At 38.5% G+C, this 7,573-nt stretch overlaps 1 protein-coding gene across 2 annotated transcripts in view; it reads left to right on the top strand.

The window, feature by feature from the left end:
- The window catches only part of FAM110B (family with sequence similarity 110 member B), a 206,512-nt gene that overhangs the window by 27,977 nt on the left and 170,962 nt on the right, over positions 1 to 7,573 (top strand). The window contains exon 1 of one of the 2 annotated variants that reach the window (XM_045286130.1): positions 6,476 to 6,539. The exons of the other annotated variant lie outside the window; for it this stretch is intronic. The gene's annotated coding sequence lies outside the window, so the exon portion shown is untranslated. Of the gene's footprint in view, positions 1 to 6,475; positions 6,540 to 7,573 lie in introns of those variants that run through there. 2 annotated transcript variants of the gene reach the window in all.

Raw genomic sequence — 7,573 nt, forward strand, 5'->3', positions numbered from 1 at the left:
CAAGTTTTACAATTAGGTCACACAACTTTTAATTGGATTTTTCAGGCTTATATATAAAATCATGTCATCTACAAGACAACTAGACAGTTTACTTCTTTGCCAATTTGGATGCCATAAATATAAATTATATATATATATCTATAGCTAAGACTTCCAGGAGTGTACTTAAAAAGAGAAAGCATAAAAGACAACCTAGTCTAATTCCCGTTTGGAGGGTTAATGCTTTCAATGTCTCCCTTGAGTGAGATGCTTTCTGTTAGTTTTGCATATATGACCTTTATTATGTAGACTGTCTTTCATTCTATCCATATTTTCCTGAGTGTTTTTTATCAAGAATATATGTTGAATTTTATTGAATGCCTTTACTGCATGGATTGATATAATCCCATAATACTTTTATTTTATATGGTGTTTTACATTGATAGGTTTTCTAATATTGAACCATCCTTACATACTTGGTATGAATCCCACTTGATCAAGATGGGTTTTTTTTTAACGTTGAATTATGTTAGGTGAAATTTCATTGAGAAGGTTAATATCTATTTCATAAATGGAGCCCTGGTGGCATAGTAGTTATGCTTTGGGCTATGATCTATGAGACTGGTAGTTTAAAACCAACAGCCATTCTGTGAGAAAGATCGAACTTTCTACTCGTGGTAGCATTTACAGTCTCAGAAACTCACAGGGGCAGTTCTACCTTGTCCTGTAGGGTCTCTATGTTTATTGGTCTTGAGAAATTTGTCTTCAAGATCACAAGCTTGTGTTTTTTCAATATTTCTGTTTTTGCTTTTTAAATGTCACTTGGTTAAAAGTTTTAGTATTTACTTTTTCAATTTCTATTTGGAGCGGTTAAATTATTCCTAGTTTATCAATTATTTTGTCAGATCGCTCTTTTTACTCTTGTAGTGCTTTCTTGAATTTTTTTACTTTCACTCCCCCACCCAAGTTTTCTGTCATTTTCCTCTCTACTAGTTTAATCAGTTGTGGATCATTCTCTTAAACTCTCTTCTTGCAAGATGTTAAAGTGTTCTCTTCTTCAAAAGCCTCCCCTGCATCCCTATCTGCATGCATTCCACTCATTGTGTGGCTGCTAAAGGAGTTCTTTGTGTGGGTTTCTTCCCTCTGAATTAACAGGTTGCATCTGGTATGGGGTTTTGCTCCTCCAAGGAGGTTTAGAACACAAGCTTTTGTGCTTTCAAAAAATGTTTTGTTTCCTGTGGGTTTTACAGATTCTCCAGCTATGTCCCGATGTTGCTTTTGGCATCAGACATCTTTCATGTTCTTTGTAACCCAGTCGGAGAAATGGAAATCCCCCCCCCCACCGCCCATTGTATTTATTTATTTATTTAAAAATCATCACAGTCCATACATATATATATCCATTGTGTCAAACACAGGAAATCTTATAATCTTCAAAAAATTTGAGGAAATTTTCATTATTTTTTTTTCATTTTCTCTAAACATTTTGAAGCCCTCTTGTATATTTCTAGCCAATGTTCAAAACCATATACTCTTGCCCTGTGGATTTACTTGCCCTTTCCAGCGGTTCTCAACTTGTGGGTCACCACCCCTTTGGGGGTCGAACAACCCTTTCACAGGGGTCGCCTGATTCATAACTGCAAAATTACAGTGATGAAATAGCAACGAAAATAATTTTGTGGCTGGGGCATCACCGCAACATGAGGAACTCCGTGAAAGGGTGGTGGCATTAGGAAGGTGGAGAACCACTGGGTTAGACCAAGAGGAACCACTAGCAGATGCCCAGAGTCCAAATAAAGGTATTACTTTATTTTATTTTAACCCAATTTAAACATAAATCTGTGATATATTTAAAATAAACAAATCTGTTTGCTGTTCTAGTAAGTCATTACTAGACTCAGTTATCCACCAACAAAATAAGAAAAAAAGGTAAAAATAAACTTTAGCACTTGCCCAAACAAACTCATTTTTTGTTATGTAATACCCAATTAAATACAGGTTGGAAAAAACCCACGGAAAGTTAAAGATATATACTTGGAGTAGATCTTTAGCATTAGTACTACAAATGGCTGAAATACAGTTGATTTCTTAGTGTGTTTCAATTACCATGAAATTAATTATTGATTAATTACATATTGTGATTACATGATTCTCACACCCACCCTGAGTAGAACTCAAAATCTAGGATTGCTTGGCTGTAAAACATTTGCACCTTTAGCCACAATTTTTTGGTCAGCCAATTGTATTTATTCAATGCCTGCTGTCTAATGGGCATTGATTTGGGAAGTAGACTATGATAGATGTAAAATAACTCAAACAGCAATTTATGGAAGGTTTAGTAGGGAAATAGAAGGCTTACATAAAGGCCCACAAGAATGCTACTAAAGATGATGATAAATGGTCAGCTTTATACAGCAAGTTGTATTTTCTTTACCAAGCATTTTTCCATTACCATTAAAAGAGCCAAATTGCTTTTACAGAAACAGAGGACTTAACAGTATGTGCATCTTTCTTGGTCTGTCTTTTATATTGACATTAACTTCCCTGAAGCCCTAAAGGTAGTGTGCATAAGACACTAAGTAAGAAATTTAAATCCTTACTGCTGTGACCTATGTTAACTGTAGTGCAGTTTTCAGTCGTCTGACAATGTCTGTAAAGTAGATCTCCATAATTGTACTGTGTTCTTTGAGAAACTGTATTAAGATTATCCCATCCGAAGGTCCTTGAACAGTTACCATAAACATGTGAGCTGACCTCTCTGCTTGGAATTTAAATGAACCAGCAGCTCCCCTCAGAAGCCACTGTCCAGAGTGGATGGACCTGCTTTTGAAAGACAACTTCACAAAACTAAGATGAGTATATTGATTACTGAGAGAGCTTTTCTGCCACCATCTGCTATCACAGAGACATGTTTAAACATACTGTGTTTGGAATATAGCTGGGTGTATTGTTTGGAATAAACCCTAGTGTCAATCTTTTTGACTTAACCTTGTTTATAAAAAAAATATCACTCTTGTTTATATATATACTCGACTATAAGCCAACACAAATATCAGCTGAGGCACCTAATTTTACCACAACAACCGCATTAAAAAGGTGTTGAAAAACTCGGCTTATACACAAATATATACAGTCTATTCATGCTTCTGAGTATAACTAGCATTCTCACCTAGCTGCTGTTGACATGTTTGCCCGAATGCTGGCAAAATTATTAGAATGTTACCACCCACTTGCCATCAAGTCAGTTCTTACATGTGTGTTAGAGTAAATTGCCAGGCCTTTCTTTCTCAGTACCTCTTGGTGGACTCAAACTTCCAAACTTTCAGTAAGCATCCAGAGACTTAAGTAATACCATGACTTTTTTCTTATATGATTTATTATTGCCAGCTACTGACTTGTCATCATTAATATCCTGAAAATAACTATTTTAGTTAATTGGATCATACCCATTTAATAATGCACTCATTTGAAAAGATATGTTTGTATGTATGTCTGAGTACCATTGTTTAGGAGTCTTAAGAATGAACATTTGAGATGTGTAACAGTCTTTTCAAGAGTGTATAGCTATAATAACCAGGCGTATTTGTCCTTAGAGGAAATGTGTGACATTGACACTGTATTAGCATTTTCTAGGTTTCTCTATCATGCCACTATTCAGAAATTTTTATTTTGAATATCACGTTTCTTTGATCATATGTGGATTTGCTAAGTATTACTGATTATTGAGGATCAATGAATAAAAGTCATGAGATACATTTGAATGAATCTATTGAGACCATTTGGTATGTTTCTTCCTTCTTGATAAAGCCTAGAGCCCTGGTGGTATAGCGGTTATCCAATGGACTGTGAGGTCAGCAGTTCAAAACACACAGCAGCTCCTTGGGAGAGAGACTGGACTTTCTACTCCTGTCAACAGTTACAGTCTCGGAAACCCACAGGGGTCACTATGAGTCAGCATTGACTTGATGGCCATGAGAGAGTGAAGTAAAGCAATGATCTTCAACTCAGTCCAAATAAATGAATTGTTGGGGTGTGGTTTTCTCTGTCTTTCGGCCGATGAAACCTAGCATAGGTGAGTCTATAGAGACAACAAGTAGAAGAAGGTTTCCTGGGGGAGATGGTGGAGCCGGGTGGCAAGGGGAAGCTGATACCAAGGAGTTCAAGAAAGAAGAAAAATGTTTTGAAACTGATTTGGGTAGCGATTGTACAACACTGGTATAATTGAACTATGGAATGGTGTTGTCTGAATTAGCTCCTAATAAAATGGTTTTTTTTTTGGTGGGGGGGTGTTTTTTAAAGATGTCTTCCTGGTCTTTTAATTTTCAGAAGCAGTTCTCTTAAAAGACAATTTTTTAGAATGTTTCAAAATCAGTAATCCAGTAACCAAAAGGAAACTTAGGCTAAAGCTTTATTAATTGACTGCTGTGTGCCTGGGATCTACTATAAAGTAGATACTATTTACATTCACTGATTAAAAACAGTAATGAAAGTTAGACAGGAAGAAGGTACCCTTTGTGACTTGTTTAGAAGACGGCTGGTAAGAGTGGCCAGGATTTCAACTCAAAACCAAACCAAACCCACTTCCATTGAGTCACTTTCTATATATAGTTTCCAAGACTGTAAATCTATACAGGACACAGTCTCAACTTTCTGCTGCGGAATGGCTGGTGGGTTTGACTGCTGGCCTTGTGGTTAACAGCCCCAATGTATAACCTACAGTTCCACAAGGGCTCCTGAGTATGTGCTATTTTAAGGTTGCTACTGATGGTTTAAGAGCGAACCTGTTTTTAGTGTCTTTGCTAGTTCCTTATATCACATTATCGTGTAAGCCTTACAATAGCTCTGTAGATCAAAACTTTAATTATTCCATTGTATAGATAAAAATACTGGGGCAGTAAGAGGTTATATTGGTTACTGAAGATCACATAGTGGGTGAGGGAACCATTATTTGACCCAACCAACTTGAGAGTGACCAAAATGTTTGTGAGATAATCATTCTGGATCCTTCCATCAATCCCAGTCTACAAATGCTTGGATGTTAATAGAGCTGCTCACGCTCTCTTGAGTACCTTCAAGATGATGGTGTTTGTCTAGATTTATCATGTATCTTTGTTTAACTCGTCCAAGTTGAGATACTATGTACGCTGCTTGTTGGTATAAGGTCTGTGGTAGTGACATAATTTCATTTCAACTTGAGGATACAAGAGCGTAGGGGTCGTAGGGGTGGAATCTAGCTTGTCAATCAGGTCACAACCTGGTGGTACATCCTTGTGGGATTAGACATCTCATAAGAGGGTCCTGGAAACCGCCCCCACTCTCTCTGCCTTCACCTTCATGCTAGTGAGCCACATTGAGGCCTGAACTAGCCCTGGAGATGCACCCACTGCCAGTGGATCCACGAGACTTTGCAGCCACTGGCCTGTAATCTTTCTGCTTCATTGCCTGGCTTGTGATCTTCCTGCTTCATTGCCTGTGGCTTCATGAATCTGAAGAGGGATTTGTAAACTAGAATTAGACTTACGGACTAGTGTCAGACTTATGGACTTTAGTGGGCCTGGGATGTTTTCCTTATATACAATTACTTCTTGAGATAAAGCTCTCTCTTACACATCCATGAGTGTTCCTGAATTTGTTTCTCTAGTCTACCTGGCCTAACACAAAGTCAGACAGAAAGTAGAGAGCCTGGTTAATTATACTTTGATGGAGCCAATGAGTCATTCAAAAATACCATTCAAATGCCAAGGTAGGCTAAGTCCTAAGGATTAAGATAAATGGAGCAGGGGTTTATGGTTTAGTGAGGAAACATCCATAACTGGTTCTTTGTGTCTCGCTTCCCTGTGTTCATGGGGACACATAAGGAACCAGGGCATGAGGAGGAGGGGAAGGCAAAAGCTTGGAGAGGTCATGGGAGAGCTGCTCAAGGAAGGGATTGTTCGAGCCATGCTAAGGGGATAAGTGGACTGAAATCTGCAGGCACAAGACAGTGTACCTGAGGGGCGTTTCAGACTTTGAAAGGGACATGTACAGCCTGAAAGCAAGACACAGGGATCTGCTAGTGCTATGAATAACCGAAATGAAGCATGTAAGGGAGACCAGAGCAGGGGCCTTTACTCATATTTTGAGAGCTTTTTGGACTTTAGAGGTGATAATCATGGAGGGTAGACAAAGAATGTGGTCATAAGTAGATAAAGACCTGTTTTCTTGCTGTTTGGAAGATTGAAGGCTGGACATTGGGAAACCAGGTGCTAGACAATTCTTATGACTCAAGTGGATGAAACATTATTGTGAATACTTGAAATCCATTGTTGCCAATGCTAAGAACAGTGTTCCTGCCTTCTCAGGTTTGATTGCTGGCCGGTAGACCTCATATGAAGCCACCACTGTCAGTGGGGACTTGTGTGACACTGAAGAGGTTTCAGCAAAATTTCCAGAGTAAGAAGGCATGGGAAGAAGGTGGCCTACTTCTGAAAATCAGCCAATGAAAACACTAGAGATTACAGCAATCCAATCCAGCTGATAAACGGATGGCAAGGCACGGGGCATCATTTTGTACACAGAAGGTTGGCAACATTGTAAAAGACTCGGGCAAACTTAATTGAGGTTTAGAACCCGGCTTGTATGTCTGGGGCATAATAGAGCATTATCTGCCTGGGTTGAACAATTCACATAATAAAAGTAGTACATGTGTGGATCTGAACTAAACTCTACACACGGCTGTTCAACCAGTATGTAATTTTATTAGTATATATGCCATAGCTCACAATAGAGTAATCTTAAATTTCATAAGTATCTTTTACACAGTTTATAACTGGAATATAATAATTATATTATTGTGTTTTAGGTCAAAGTTACAAAGCAAATTATATTCCCATTGAAAACTATATGCAGCTTGTTCTGTGACATGGCTGTAGTTCTCCCTATGCATCAGTCCTCTCTGACCATTTTCACCCTCGGTTTGATCTCACCCATCCAGTTTTGCTGCCCCCCTTGCCTTCTCACTTTTGCTTTTTAATAAATGTTGATTGTGCTGTCTCCTATGGTTGATTGTTTAAAGGAGCACATTCCAGACAGGTGATGGTTGTTAGTGCCCTCCATTGGTTCAGGCTCATAGCAGATCTATTTACCAAAGCAAACACTGCCTAGTCCTGTTCGATCGCACCAGTGCAGCCACCGTGTGATTCCATCTTGTTGAGAGTCTTCCTCTGTTTCTGTGCTCCTGTGCTTTACCAAGGCTGATATCCTCCTCCAAGGATTGGTCTCTCCTGACAACGTGTCCAAAGTGCCTGAGACAAAGTCTCACCATCTATGGAACATTCTGGTTGTATGTTTTCCAAGACAAATTTGTTTGTTCTTTGGGAAGTTCATGATACTTTCAATATTCTTTGCCAGCCCTATAATTCAAATGCATCAGTTCTTCTTCAGTCTTTCTTAGTCAGTGCCCAACTTTCACATACGTGTGAGGCAATTGAAAATACTATGGAACCTTAAATTTCAAAATAAAATCTTTGCTTTTCAACTCTTTAAAGAGATATTGTGCAGCAGATTTATTCAGTGCAATGCGTTCTTTGATCTCTTGACAACTGCCTTCCGTGAC

Source organism: Echinops telfairi, unplaced genomic scaffold, assembly GCF_000313985.2.
Source record: "Echinops telfairi isolate 266 unplaced genomic scaffold, ASM31398v2 ScPeMD7_1;HRSCAF=3_0, whole genome shotgun sequence".
NCBI classification, from domain to species: Eukaryota; Metazoa; Chordata; class Mammalia; order Afrosoricida; family Tenrecidae; genus Echinops; species Echinops telfairi.